At 41.5% G+C, this 14,897-nt stretch overlaps 1 protein-coding gene across 1 annotated transcript in view; it reads left to right on the top strand.

Moving 5' to 3' along the window:
- Window positions 1–14,897, top strand: part of IMMP2L (inner mitochondrial membrane peptidase subunit 2) — a 1,432,488-nt gene that overhangs the window by 1,150,486 nt on the left and 267,105 nt on the right. The window lies entirely within an intron of this gene.

Here is a 14,897-nt window from a genome sequence, read left to right on the forward strand (position 1 = left end):
TCTCCAGATACTCTGAAAAGAAGAAGAGCACTAAAACCGCTATTGACAGTTTTGAATGAGAACGGGGTGCAGTATAACTGTGGGTTCCCTGCATGCCTAATAGGCAGGAAGAATGGTCGGACTGGGAGATTGAGACATATTGAAGATGTAACAGAATTTTGTAGAAAACTTGATATTCCAGTCCCAATGATCGGGGCGTAGGGAGGTGGGGGGGTGGAGGGGGAGACGGTAGGGGGATGAGTGAACCCCCCCTCTCATGTAAAAGGAGGGGGGATAAGTGATAGCAGCAGACAGGCTGGACTGCATGTTCCTTTTACAAACCCCCCGGGGTTGTCTCCCCTTCTGTCCCCCCCCTCGCTCTCCCCCCTTCCGCTAAAGGGGGGGATGGGGAGGGGACGGGGAGGTAGTAGGGGGGCTGAGATCCTCCGGGCATGTCTAGTATTCATCTCGCAAGTAATAGGCAAGATGGATGGTGACGCGGCCGAACAGAACTCCACCCTAGGACATAGGGATATAAGGAACATAGAGGTTCTGGAGAAATTATCCCAGACCAAGGGGTCCAAATTACATCAAATGATGGGACGGGAATGGGGGAGGGGGTTGGGGAGGGAGGGAAACTGGGTTGGCCTGAATCCAAAAAGAGAAATAGGAAAGATTTTAGAAGTACCAGATGGCAGAACTTAAGATAGTAACATACAATGTGAGAGGAATGAATTCTCCAAGGAAAAGGTTTATTTTTGCAGAACTGGAGGGCTATTTTGCGGATATTGTTTTTTTACAGGAGACACATCTAGCCCTGGATTCCAATACTCGGATAGATACGAGAAAATATTCAACTTGGTATTATGCTGATTCCCCGATTAAGGGAGCTAGGGGGGTCGCTATTGGGTTTGCAAAAGCGGTCGGGTGGAAGTTAGATGAGATGAAGGTGGACCCAGAAGGGAGGTTTTTAATATTAAAGGGTAATATACTAAGGCAAAAATACACATTAATTAACATATACTGCCCCAATAAGGCCCCAAAAAAACACCTAAATGGGATATTAAAAATAATAGAGAAATATAAACAAGGCCATGTGATCATAGCAGGGGACCTGAACTTTACCATGAAGCCCGAAATAGATAGTACATCAGCTATTCCACTCCAAAAAATTAAACAACATAGAATATTAAAAAAGATTTTTTACAGACAACAGCTTGTGGATGCATGGAGAGCATGCAATCCGGTGGAAAAGGATTATACATATTACTCTCCGGTTCACGATACTTATGCAAGACTGGACTATATAATTTTAGACTATGAAACATTAGAAATGCTGGTAAATGTCCAGATAGGTAACATTACGATATCGGATCATGCCCCGGTGATAGCTAAAATTAGGCAGTGGGAAAAAGAGCCCAGAAGGGGGACTTGGAGACTTAATGAGGCGTTGATTAAAAACGAGGACGTTGAGAGTAATATAAAAGCAGAGATAGAACAATATTTTAAAATAAATTACACCATAGAAGTCTCCAAAGCCACCTTATGGGAAGCGCATAAAGCCCTAATTTGTGGGAAGTTAATCAGTATAGGCTCAGGTAAAAAAAAGAAATTGAAGCAAGATACGATAACTTAAAAAAAGCACTTTACGAGTTAGAACAAAAACATAAGAGATATCTAGATAAAAAGATATATAAGAAGATCACCCAAAAACGTACACAATTAAATGATTTGATAGAGCAAAAACAGAGAAGTGTGTATAAAAATGTAGCTAAAGAAAGATATGTGTGGGCGAATAAGATGGGGAAACATCTAGTAAGAATAGCCCGGGAAAAAAAAGCCTTAAATTATATTGAGAAGATTTAAGATGAACACGGGGAAGTAAAATTTAGAACGTCAGAGATCGCAGAGGCTTTCAAAACATATTACGAAATCTTATATTCAATAAGAAGTAACGAGTCAGGGACACAAAAGGAGCAAAGGGAAATTAAAATTCAGCAATACTTAAGTGAAACAGATTTACCTAAAATATCAGAAGAAAGGGCCAGAAGTTTAGAGGAGCCAATTAGGCCAGAAGAAATATATAAAGCAATAAAAGAAACACCGAATGGGAAAAGTCCAGGCCCGGACGGTTTCACAAGCAGGTATTATAAGAAATTTAAACATCAACTGGTCCCTGAACTATGTAAATATTGGAATAGATTGGGTGAAGATGAGACTATGAGGAAAGAGGCCTTATTGGCAAATATAACAATTATTCCAAAATCAGGTAAGGATGAATCCATCTGCTCCAACTACCGGCCAATAGCTTTGTTGAATGCTGATACAAAGTTATACGCGAAGGTATTAGCAACAAGAATAAAAAATTTGATGCCGGAATTAATAAATGGGGACCAGGTAGGATTCATCCCAGAAAGGGAGGGACGAGATAACAGCCTGAGGACTCTGCTTCTTCTCGATGCCGAAAAGGCATTCAATAGAATTGATTGGTGTTTTATAATAGAAACTCTCCGGAACATAGGCTTAGGCCCAAAAATGCTGAAGTGGATCACTAACCTATACACACAACCAACAGCTAGAGTGGGAGTAAATGGGAGTATGTCGTCCGTGTTTGCCCCTGTACACACGGTCGGAGAATCCGTCGGAATGTGTCCTATCGGACCGTGTCGTCGGATAATCCGACCGTGTGTGGTATGCATCGGACTGATTCCGTCGGAATATCCATCGGACCCAATTTTCCAACATGTTGGAAATATTTCCCGACCAACTGGGCCGATCGGACATACTCCGATCATGTGTAGATAATTTTGATCGGACCAAGTGCCACGCATGCTCAGATCAAATTCCTACATCAAAGCTATTGGCTACTAGCCTGAATATAGTCCCATCGTAACGAAATTACATCATCATGTTCTGAAAGATCGGATTTTTCGCCAACTTTGTCCGACCGTGTTTATGCAACAGTTTCGGACAAGATCTGACGGACAAAATCCGACGGGCAAAATCCGATGGATTTGGTTGTGGAAATCTCCGACCGTGTGTACAGGGGCTTTGAAATGTTAAATGGGACAAGGCAGGGTTGCCCACTTTCGCCCCTGCTATACGTAATTGCACTGGAACCATTCTTGGCAAAGATTTGAAATAACGTAAATATAAGTGGGGTTAAATGGGGAAGAAGATCATAAAGTGGCGGCTTACGCGGACGACTTACTCCTGTACATAACTAAACCAAGACTGTCCATACCTAGTTTAATAAAAGAAATAAAAGAATATGGCGCTCTTTCAAATTTTAAAATAAATCCTATAAAATCAGTTATATTGAACATAGGATTGGATAATGAGGAAGAGATGGCGTTACAACAAGAATACCCCTTTACATGGAAAAAAAAAAATAACATACCTAGGTATTAAAATAACAAAGACGGTCCAGGACCTATACCAAGCGAATTATATCCCATTAGTAAATGAAATCAAAACAGTGTTAGGAAATATAAGAAAGGGATCAATTTCCTGGACAGGCAGAATTAACATTTTGAAAATGGTGGTTTTACCTAAAATCACCTATAAACTTCAAATGCTCCCAATTAATATTCCAAATAGCTTCTTTAAAATAATAACAACACTTTTTTTAAAATATATATGGCAAAATAAAAAATCGAGGATAAATTATAATATATTAAATAGGAAAAAAAAAAAGGGCGGGATGGCTTTGCCAGATATATATAGATATTATAGTGCAATCACGCTGGCGAGAATGGTGGAATGGGCAAATGTGGACACGGAAAAGAAGTGGGTAAAAATGGAAGAGTCACTAACAGGCACACAATTAAAAAAATTATCTGGATCCCGCCGAAATTTAGATTTAGAATAGGCACTAATAGGGCACATGAAATCACGATAATAACGTTAAAAATATGGGATGCATTGCATCGGAGAAATAAATGGGTTTATAATTCCCCATTAATTCCACTAGAGGGCACAGATTTTTTTACCCCAGGAAAGGGCACTCAATTAGGTAAACAAATGGAAAATATACAACTAAAAGATATTACTTTAGGTGGTAATTTGATGTTAAAACAAGATATACTTGAGAAGTATGGCTGGAAAAATTTAAAGGAATGGGAGTATGTACAGATTCAACATTTTGTTAGTTCAATTCCAAAACCCATAAGAGATGAGAATACTTTAACACCCATAGAAAAACTATGTAATTCTAAAGCAAAAGTAAAGCACTGTATGTCAAGAGTGTATGAATTTTTGTCGGAAATTGAGGCACAAGATGGAATACCAGCTATAGAAAAATGGGAAGTGGACATGGGCATCAAAATAGAGGAGAAGCAGAGTCAGTATACAGGCAGGTGTCGGATACAACGTCTAGAGAGGTTAATTACAAGTGTATGATGAGATGGCAGTTAACTCCTGTTAGACTCCATAAGATAGATCCCTCTAGATCTATGTACTGTTGGAGGGAGTGTAAATCATCTGGAACAGCATTCCACATTTGGTGGGAATGTCCAGAGATAAAGCTATATTGGCAGGAGATTTTAGCCTATATAGAAATAATAACCGGAGAAAAAATACCATGCAGCCCGTTGAAATGTTTGTTCTATGAAGTAGAGGAAATAAGTAGTAATTTACAAACGAAAAAAAAAAGAAAAAAAAATTAACTTACTGGTAGTTTATTTGCTTAATGCGCAAAAGCCTTGATACCGGTAAATTGGACACGAGTTAAAAAACCCACTATCAGAGAATGTTTGCAGAGAATTGAACACATTAACAATATGGAATATTTAGTTAAAATGGAGAATAACAAAATTAACAAATATTGGGCAGTATGGAAAAAATGGAGCTCATTCAAAAGGACAGAAACTTACATCCAAATATTAGTATAATAAATAGAGGAGGAAGGGCCAACAAACTTAGGGGGAGGCTGGGGTGGGGGGTTAGGGCATGTTTTGGGAAAGCGGTGGGGAGGGAAGATAGGAAATATAAGTATGGTAAGCAAGTAGGATAATAGGCCACGGATCGTACTGTAAAGAACATTTGTTTTGTTCACGTTTTCTTTTTATTTATTGTATTGGTGGCCTGTTGCTTTCGTTTTATAATATTTTCCTTTTTGATACTCTCCCTGCTTGTTTTTAATTGTAAAAATCAATAAAAAAAAAAAAAAAAAAAAAAAAAAAAAAGAGATCGATACATTATCAGAATCAAATATAGATCAAGAGCCATCCTTAGAGTTGGAAATAAGAGATGAAGAAGTACAGCATGAAAAACTCTCTATACCAACCAAAAATGAAATTGAGTCTATGTTTGCAGCCTTGGAAAAATCACTTAAAATGGTAATGACAAGAATCCAAAGAAATCCTGGGCATATTCTCAAAAGAGTTGAAGATGTGGAAAAAAATACGCAAACTAACAGTATCCATATGGGGAAATTAGAAGCAGAAATTAAATCCTTGAAAAAAGCACAACAAGAACTAGCATATAAGCTAGAGGACCAGGAAAATAGGGGCCGAAGAAAAAATATAAGGATGCGAGGTGTCCCAGAGACCTCTCAACAAGAAGACTTAATAGAAATTACAAAGAAGATCTGTAATCCTCTGATGGACAAGGAAATAACGGACCCAATAAAAGTTGAGAGAGTCCATAGGATAAGACGGTCAAAAGAATTTACACACGGAAATCCTTGAGATATCATAGTGCAAGTTGAACACTGGGAAGATAAAAATTTCCTCTGGCGAAGCCTGAGAGGAAAGTCGCCACTAAAGTATAAAGGGAGTCTTATCAAATTTTATCAGGATCTGTCAAAATAAACCCTGAAAAGGAGAAGAGATCTAAAACCCCTATTGGCATCATTAGTTGAAAATAATGTTCAATATAATTGGGGCTTTCCCTCATGCTTAATAGGTAGGAAAAACGGACGCACAGCTAGATTGAGATTCATCGAGGACACCCTGGAATTTTGTAGGAAGCGGATATCACCATAATGGAAGACTGTTCAGAAGAAAGGCCACAATAATAACCCGGCATAAATAGGTGTAATAATCAACATTGATCTCAAAAGGAAAATCATTTTTTTTCTCTTCTTCTTCTTCCTTCTCCTTCATTTGAGAAATTAAGGGGAGTATTGGAGGGGGGGGGGGGGCTGGTGGGTGGGAATGGGGGTCGTAAGAAAAAAGAGAGATTACTGATATTAAAAGAGCTGAAAGAGGGGACCTGGATGCTCTGAAACCACCTCACTAGTAAATAGTGAGGTGAGATTTGACGGTGCCATACAAAACTCCACATCAGGTCAAAGAGAGCAGGGGGACAAGGTGGTCCCTTAGATCAGGCTACAGACCATGGGGTCAAGGTACCAATTGAAGAGATGGGAGGGGGGAGAGAGGGTTTTTTGGTGGGGAGGGAGAGTGGGTGAGGGGGTAGGTTCTGTTTGTACTTGTTTTTCTCAACAAGTAAGAAATTTTATTAAGCCAATTGATGACAGACGTTAAGTTTATCACATACAATATAAGAGGGTTGACCTCCCCAGAAAAAATATATAAACTGCTTAAAGAGCTAGAAAGATATAGGGGAGGCATAATCTTCCTACAAGAGATGCATATAGCATTGGATTCAAACATTAAATTGTATTCAGGTGTATTTCCAACATGGTACTATGCTGATTTCCCTACTAGGAGAGCAAAGGGAGTTACTATTGGGATAGCAAAAAACATTAATTTCACCTTGGAAGATAGGAAAGTAGACCCAGATGGTCGCTTTCTGTTCCTGAGGGGAACTCTCAAAGGTGAAAGGTATACCCTAGAAAATGTACATTGCCCTAACAAACGTCCAAAAAAATATTTAAATGTGATTCTTAATACCCTAATAGACTTTAAACAGGGTTATTTAATCTTAGCAGGAGACCTTCATTTTTACATAGATCAAGATCTGGATAGTACGTCTTGTGCACTGAACCAAGAAAACAAACAACTAAAACTGATAAAGAAAAAACTGCATTGTCAGCAGTTGGTGGACGTATAGAGAACACTATACCCAAGGAAAAAAGACTAAACATTTTACTCAACGGTGCACGACTCGTACTCCAGATTAGACTATATCTTACTAGACCACGATTTGCTGGAGCAGGTCACGGAGGTGGCGGTCAAAATCATTTCTGCCTCTGACCATGCTCCAGCTACAGTAAAGATAAGACTCAAAGAAGCGGGACAGAGAAAGGGCTCCTGGAGATCGAATGAAGACCTAATAGATGATGAAGAAATAGGAAATATAATACAGATCAAGATTGAACAATATTTTTCCATAAACGAAACACCAGATGTTGCAAGGGCAACACTCTGGGAGGCCCATAAGGCCTATAATAGGGAAAATAGATTTCCATAGGTGCATGGAGAAAGAAGGAAAGGGAAATAAAAATGAAAAATATAGTAAAGGAATTGCAAGAGTTGGAATTAAAACATAAAATACATAAAATACAACTTGATAGAGAACAGAAGATTATTATAAAAAGGGGACAATAAATGACATCATGGAACAAGAAGCTGGAAAAGTATTTAAAAATGTGGCAGGCAGTCTAATTGATGTAATTTGGGATGCAGCCCCTGCATGAACAGAGCCATTGCTCCCATTTTTACATCCATGTATGACATACATGTTTGTATCCATGTATGTCCGCATGCATGTCCCTGAGCTCACACTGTCAGTGTTTGTGGTCATGTACCCACGCCCACACGGGTCTCAGATCGGGAACAGTGGCTATGCCTGTGCAGCCATTGCATCCCAATTGACATAAATGGGACTGCCTGTACGGGGATGCATGGAACACCTGTGCATCCCTGTGAGGGTAATCATGGCCCTCCATGGGCATACACTTTTAGTATGCCACATGTGAATGATGATTTAGTACTAATTTAACAGTCATTTTGTAAGTTACGTTGTGTTAATGTGTCTAGTTTGAGAAGTCTCTTCAAATTCTGAAAGCTGTAAGTGCAAAAATGAAAACCTCCAGATTTTTGGGGAAATTTTTGGGTACGCACGATTTTCACCATTTTACAAAAAGGCGCAATTTAAAATTTACAAATATTTGTTATTTATTAACTCCATACAAGTTAAGCTTTTATATTTAGTAGGGATTTAGCAGGGATTTTGTAAAATTAGCTATGTTTTTATCTGCTAATAATGGTTTTAATGTATTTTTTGTGAATATATTGGTTTGATAAACATTTGCACAAATACCATGGGGTTTAAAAAAATCAGTAAAACCTTCCTTTTATTCTAGAGGTCATATGCTTTCAGAAAATATATGATTTTGGGGGTCTTTTACAAATTCTGAAATCTGTAAGGGAAAAATGAAAACCTTCAGACCTTTGAGTAATTATATTTACACTTTTGCGTCTGTTCACAATTTTGCAAAAGGTGCAATTTAAATGTTACAAATATTTGTTATTTATTAACTCAATACAGTTTAAGCTTTTATATTTAGTAGGAATTTTGTAAAATGTGTTGTGTTTTTAGCCACTAATAATGGTTTTAGTGTATTTTTTGCAAATATATTGGTTTAATAAACAGTTGCACAAATACCGCGGGGTCTAAAATATCAGTAGCACCTTGATGTTTGCATCAGCTGTCAGGTGCTGCCACCACCATTTCCGGGATCAGATTCCGGCTGTGAAGCTGCTACTGTGCATGCACTGTGCTCGCTTACTGGCCGGGCATCAGGGGAACGAGGAGGGAGGAGGAGAGGGGCCGAACTTCTGATGTACCTCACCACGGCGAGGTCCGACACAAATGGGGACAGGGTGCCTGTCAAAAACAGGTAACCGCTCCCCTCGAAATCTGCCAAATGTGGCAATGGACGGGGGAGGAATCAAATATAGGCATACCCTACTTTTAAGTACACAATGGGGTTTATTTACTAAAGCTGGAAAGTGCAAAATTAGGCTCACTTCTGCATAGAAACCAATGTATGGTATCCCTGTAAGCGGAAGTTCTACTCGTGGATGGAACTCTGCTTTAAGCTTTGACAAAAAACAAACAAACTGGAATCTCATTGGTGTCCATGCACAGCCGCATAAGATTTTGCACTCTCCAGTTTTAGTAAATCAACCCTTTTGAGTCACTGAACTGGAATCAGAGATTTAAAATGTTAAAGGCTTTTTTGGATGCACATTGTTTCATTGTGTTTATGTGTAAAGGACAGGTCAAATGAAAGTCATTAGGTTCCAATTAATTTTAGTGGTATATCATAGATAATGATTCCAAAGCTGTTTGACCAAGTTTGTGTATTTGAATGCATCAAGATGTGTTTGTTTTTGCAGCAAAGGACTTAATATACATATTTTTGCAGTTTGGGTGTGAAGGCATACATTTAAGCAGCGTTGTATTCAAAGGCAGTGTTTGACTGTAATGCCCTTCTACAAAAATGCTTAACTTGGTAGTAAACCGCTGCAGAAAAAAAAAACCTAAGACAAGAACACGTAAGACAATGCCATAATGTGCTAGTATTCATCACAAACTAGCACATTATAAAATACTTAACTTGGAATGAATCCCTTCCGGTCCACAACTGAGAGGGCTGACATCTTTCCCCAGTCTTTCTACCGGATTAATGGGCTCCGGCGCTGTGAGTGGCTGGAGCTGCGATGATGGCACTCTCCCGCATGCATGCGGGAGCCTTCAGTTCTGGCATGGTATGCCAGACCTTCAGAGCGCATGCTTCGGTGACATCAGCGACTGCATGCATGATGAATATCTCCTAAACAGTGCAAGTTTAGGAGATATTAATTTTACCTACAGGTAAGCCTTATTATAGGCTTACCTGTAGGTAAAAATAACAAAGCGGGCTTTACTACCGCTTTAATTTAACTAATGTAATACAGGTCCATAGGAAGTCCTTTGAGCTAACCAGCTCTATGGTGAAAAACAGTCTACTGTATCAGGGCAAGCCTTGCAGGGGAAGTTGAAGCAACACTCCAAAAAAAAAAAGAGAGAGACACAGGCACCTCTGAGTAAGGACTGTAGCATTTAATGAAAAAACTGCTTTAAAAACTCATATTTGAGGTATCTGTATATAGGCACAATAGGGTCCAATGAACTGCACTATCACCGTCCAGGCATATAGACTATTGTGGTACAACGCTTTTAATGCGTGTGGATAGAAATTCCAACTCTCCCCACCAGATGGCAACATTCATAAGGCACATAAAAAGGCTGTTTCTAGCCGAATCTCCTTAGTTTGACAAAGGAGCGCGCATTGTACACAATATTCCAAAGTGCACTGCGAGCATGTCTGTGATGCCATCCCACCCTGCGCTATGTCCCAGCCCTCTCCTGTGGTCCCCAGCTGCGCTCCCACCCCCTCGGTTTGTATAATGCCTGGACTAGAGAGACGTGCCCCCTTCTGCCTCTCCCCCAAAAAAGAAGGCATTATAAAAAAAATGTAAAATTATTAAAAAAATTAATTGTAAAAAATTTAAATAAAAAAATTACTACCGTCACGGTCCACTGTCACATGACATTAAAAAAAGTATTGGTAATAAGTATCGGCAAGTACTTTAAAAAAGTACTTGTACTCGGTCTTAGAAAAGTGGTATTGGTGCAACCCTACGTAAAATGCAACAATAAAAATGAAAAATTCCTTTAAATATAGTGCTTGAAGGGTCCCCTTACTCTGCCTGTAAAGGGACGCATCTGCACCATGGATAGAACCTACTGCAGAAAACTGACATTTCTAAAGAAAAACAAAATTGAAATGTCATTAAAATTACCAGCAATACAATACCATTGCCAGCAAAATAAACATGTTTAAAAAAAATGGCATGGGGTCCTTTGGTTCTGGTATGGATTTTAAGGGGAACCCCAAGCCAAAAAAAATGGTCTGGGGTCCCCCCAACATCCATTCCAGACCCTTATCCACACATGCAGCCTGGCAGGTCAGGAAAGGGGAGGGACGAACGAGTGCCCCCCCTCCTGAACCATACCAGACTCTCCTCCGCTATTGCAAAGCACCCTGTACCCATGTTAATGAGGTCAATGGTCTCATCCCCACAACCCTGGCCAGTGGTTGTGGGAGTCTGTGGACAGGGAGCTTATTGAAATCTGGAAGATTCTGCCCCCCCCCATGTGAATGAGTAGGGGGTACATAGTACCTGTACCCATTCACCAAAAAAGTTTTAAAATAAATAACAGGAGGAAGTTTTTGAGAATTTCTTTATAAAAAAAAGTGTCCCCAATGTAAATCCATCATCAACCATGACGCCAACTCCACTGCTGGACCTGGAAATCACCCGCCAAATGCCCTGCAAATTCGGATCTTCACCAAACAGGTGAACAGGTCGATGATTGGGCCGAACTTTTGCTCGGCCCGCACCTTTCAACCCAACTCTACTCCAAATGCATCCAAATCAGAGACGTGTTAAGTGGTAGAATTATAGTTGTTCTTTAATATCCACAAAGGATCTGTAAACGTCTCCACTCAGGAAAACGGTTACAAAATACTAGCAAGATGGTATAGAACGCCAGACAGACTACACAAATGGGACCCTTCCGTCCCGGACGGTTGTTGGCGGTGTCACCAACATAGAGGTACATTTCTTCACGTCTGGTGGTCCTGCCCCCTGCTCCAACCCTTCTGGAGGTCTATCCATAAACTGATTCAGGACATTACAACCTACGAATTGCCTTATACTCCGGCCCAATTCCTGCTACATCACACTACTCTGCCACAAACGTCCTATCGTAAATCAATAATTATCCACTTGATTAATGCTGCTAAACAATGCATCCCAACCCACTGGAAATCACAGACTGTCCACTCTCTTAAAGACTGGTTCCATAGAATAAACAGAATTTCAGAAATGGAGGAACTGATCCACATAGCAAAAGACACCCCTGCCAAATATAACACAAGATGGGCGTGTTGGAAACACTTCAAAACTACACCCGGTTATAACCGCACTCAAAGTATCTTAGTTTAATTTGTCGATCCTTGTTCCACCCTCCATTGCTTATTCGGGCGCTGCCTATATAGTCCATGCGCATCTACTCCAACCTGTCTCTCTTGCCCAGATTGACCGCTTTTCGTACCTCTCCTCTATATCTTAGTCGCCAATTTGGTCTGGCCCTGGGCCACAACAGGCACTACATTCTGCATATCACTGTGAGTTTCTATACGCCCAGTTTTTGCCATGGAGAACATCGGTGAACGGACTCCATTCCCCCCCCCCTCCCTCCCACCCCTACTACCCCTCTGTCTTACCACTCCCCACCCTCCCCATCCCTATCTTTCTTATGGGTACTACTTTATGTTTCAAGCATTGTACACGGGGGTTTCACCCCCCCCCCTTACCTCAAACTCGGCCCTAACACCTGAGTTCTCCCTGTTGAGAACTCCCACAAGTTGTCTCTTTTTGGTCGCTATTTCTTATCCCGACTAGCCTTCTTTACACGACCTTGATTGTTATCTCTCATCTATGTGTTGTTGCTAATGCATTATTATACTTCTTCTTGCATTGTTTTGTGCCCCAAGTGATCTTTGTTATATATATGGGCCATACGAATTTTCTTTGTTTTTCCTTGTTTATTACATGCCTTTATGTATGCTGTTGTTTCTGTACCCTCTTCTTTATTCAATAAAATATTTTGGAAAAAAAAAAAAGAATTATAGTTGTATCTCTTGAGTAGATGCCCTTTTTAATACATGCTTATACTCTGCTTGCTTTTTCTGCTGCAGCTTGGCATTACATGCTATTGCTAAGACTGTGATCTACTAGGACCCCCAGATAATTTTCCATTCTGGAATTCCCCAACGATTAACTTGCATTCTTGTTTTTGGCTCCCAATTGCATTACTTTATATTTTTCAACTGTAAACCTCATTTGCCATGTATTTGTCCACCCTTTTTTTTATTGTGGTCTTCCTGTGAGGTTTCTATATCCTGCTGTGAAATTATTGCCCTACTTGGCTTTGTATCATGAGAAAACACTGAGATTGAGCTATTCATGTCATCTTCTATATTATTTATCAATAAAATAAAATAAATTGGACAGAGCCTTGAGGTAGCCCACTTACCACTTCAGACCTTTCTGAGTACTCGCTATTTATCAGCACCCTTTGGACATGCCCCTGTAACCAGTTTTCTATCCAGGTACCTACACTAAGGTCTAAGCCAACAGACCTCAATGTGTGAATTAAAGCGGAGCTCCACTGGATATATATATATATATTTTTTTGGTACACAGTAAAAACAATGACACCTAAACAGTTGCAAACTCACTTTTTGGTAGATTTAGATCGCCCGATGTCCGTTTTCATAGAAAAAAAACGTATAAAATAGCGGTATTCATCTTGGTTGTGGGCATGTGAAGCCCACAAGCATTTACTTCCTTATTCCCTAGATTCCAGCTTCCAGCATGCCTCATTCCTGCGCATGCTCGCTAGTACCTTTGTTGAGCGTCGTAGTTGCCATCACAACGGGCGGCGGTGCAAGAAGTTCCCGCCCCCTTGTGATGCAATATAAAGATATAGTAGGGGCGTGTCCGGAATGGCCGACTGAGAGGACGCACAGTGAGTGAGCTCTGCCTGAGTGCCCCGTTATATCGACCTAATCCCTGCAATCTAGCTGCCCTGCTCGGTGTACCACCGCACGATCGCTCCCTGAAAGGGATGACCAAAGGACGGAGCTCTTCCAACACCCAGAGGAGCTCCGCGGCGGCTAAATCTAAACCCCGGACTGATTCGGGCCCTCTCACAGGCCCGCAGCCTCTGCAGCACATGGCGTCTCAGACGGAGTGCCCGGACCCTGCCCTGACGGAGCAATCAAACTTCGCTGCACTTATGCAGGCGATCACGACTTGCCAAACCGCCCTGACGGGTAAGATAGAGTCGGTGCAGATGGATGTCGGCTTAATCCGCCGCGACATGGACACTTTTCGCGCCCGGCTGACGGAGGCAGAACGCCGGGTGGGGGATGCGGAGGACACCCTGAGGGAGCACTCCGGTGCTATCCGCACACTGCTGACCAGGGTTAAAAGTTTGGAAAGCAGAGCAGAAGACTCCGAGAACTGGAATCGGAGGAATAACCTCCGTATCGTGGGATTGCCAGAGGGGGTGGAAGGTGCAGATCCCCAGGCCTTCACAAAGCGGCTACTACGAGATCTCCTGCCACGTGCGCAGTTCTCACCATTTTTCACAGTGGAGAGGGCACATAGAATGCCTGCTGCCCGGGGACACCCGGGAGCTCCTCCACGCACGTTCATCCTCCGCCTGCTGAACTATCGTGACCGGGACCAGGTCTTGCGGGAAGCGAGGAAGACCGAGACCTTACAACATGCGGGCGCACGAATTATGATATTTCCGGACTATTACGTTGATACACAGAAACTACGGCGCTCTTTTGATCACGTCAAGTTGAACCTGCGGAACCGCCGCATTAAATATAGTATGATGTTCCCTGCCAGACTCAGAGTCCAAGACGGCGAGACGGTGCGGTTCTTTACATCCCCGGAGGATGCATCACAATGGCTAGACTCCCTACCCAGGGGCTGAGGTTGCTCCAGAATGCCTAGTGCCTCCTCCATGTTACAGGTAGCACGTTGCACCGTTTCCAGGTACTGACGGGATTTCCTAGAGGCTGCCGCCTCATGGCTGCAGGCACCTGGTGACTATTCCCCTTCTTTATGCCCTGCCTGCCGGACTGGGGGTGGAGGGTTCCCCAGCCATCGAGGGGGCTAAGGTATGTCACCGTTAAGGGGGACGAGGTACCCGTGATCTTTTTACTTTTTTCTTTTATTAATTTTCTCTCCTTTTCTCTACCTGCATAATTTTTTCTGTTTGGTTGGTAACGGGGTTTTTTGTTCAAGCATGTGCCCCCGACCATGATCGGGAGATCTACTAAACTTTGCAGGGATCGTCTATCCTGAAGT

This window comes from Lithobates pipiens, unplaced genomic scaffold (assembly GCF_037356315.1).
Source record: "Lithobates pipiens isolate NorthernLeopardFrog02 unplaced genomic scaffold, aLitPip1_a1.2 Scaffold_8, whole genome shotgun sequence".
NCBI lineage: Eukaryota > Metazoa > Chordata > Amphibia > Anura > Ranidae > Lithobates > Lithobates pipiens.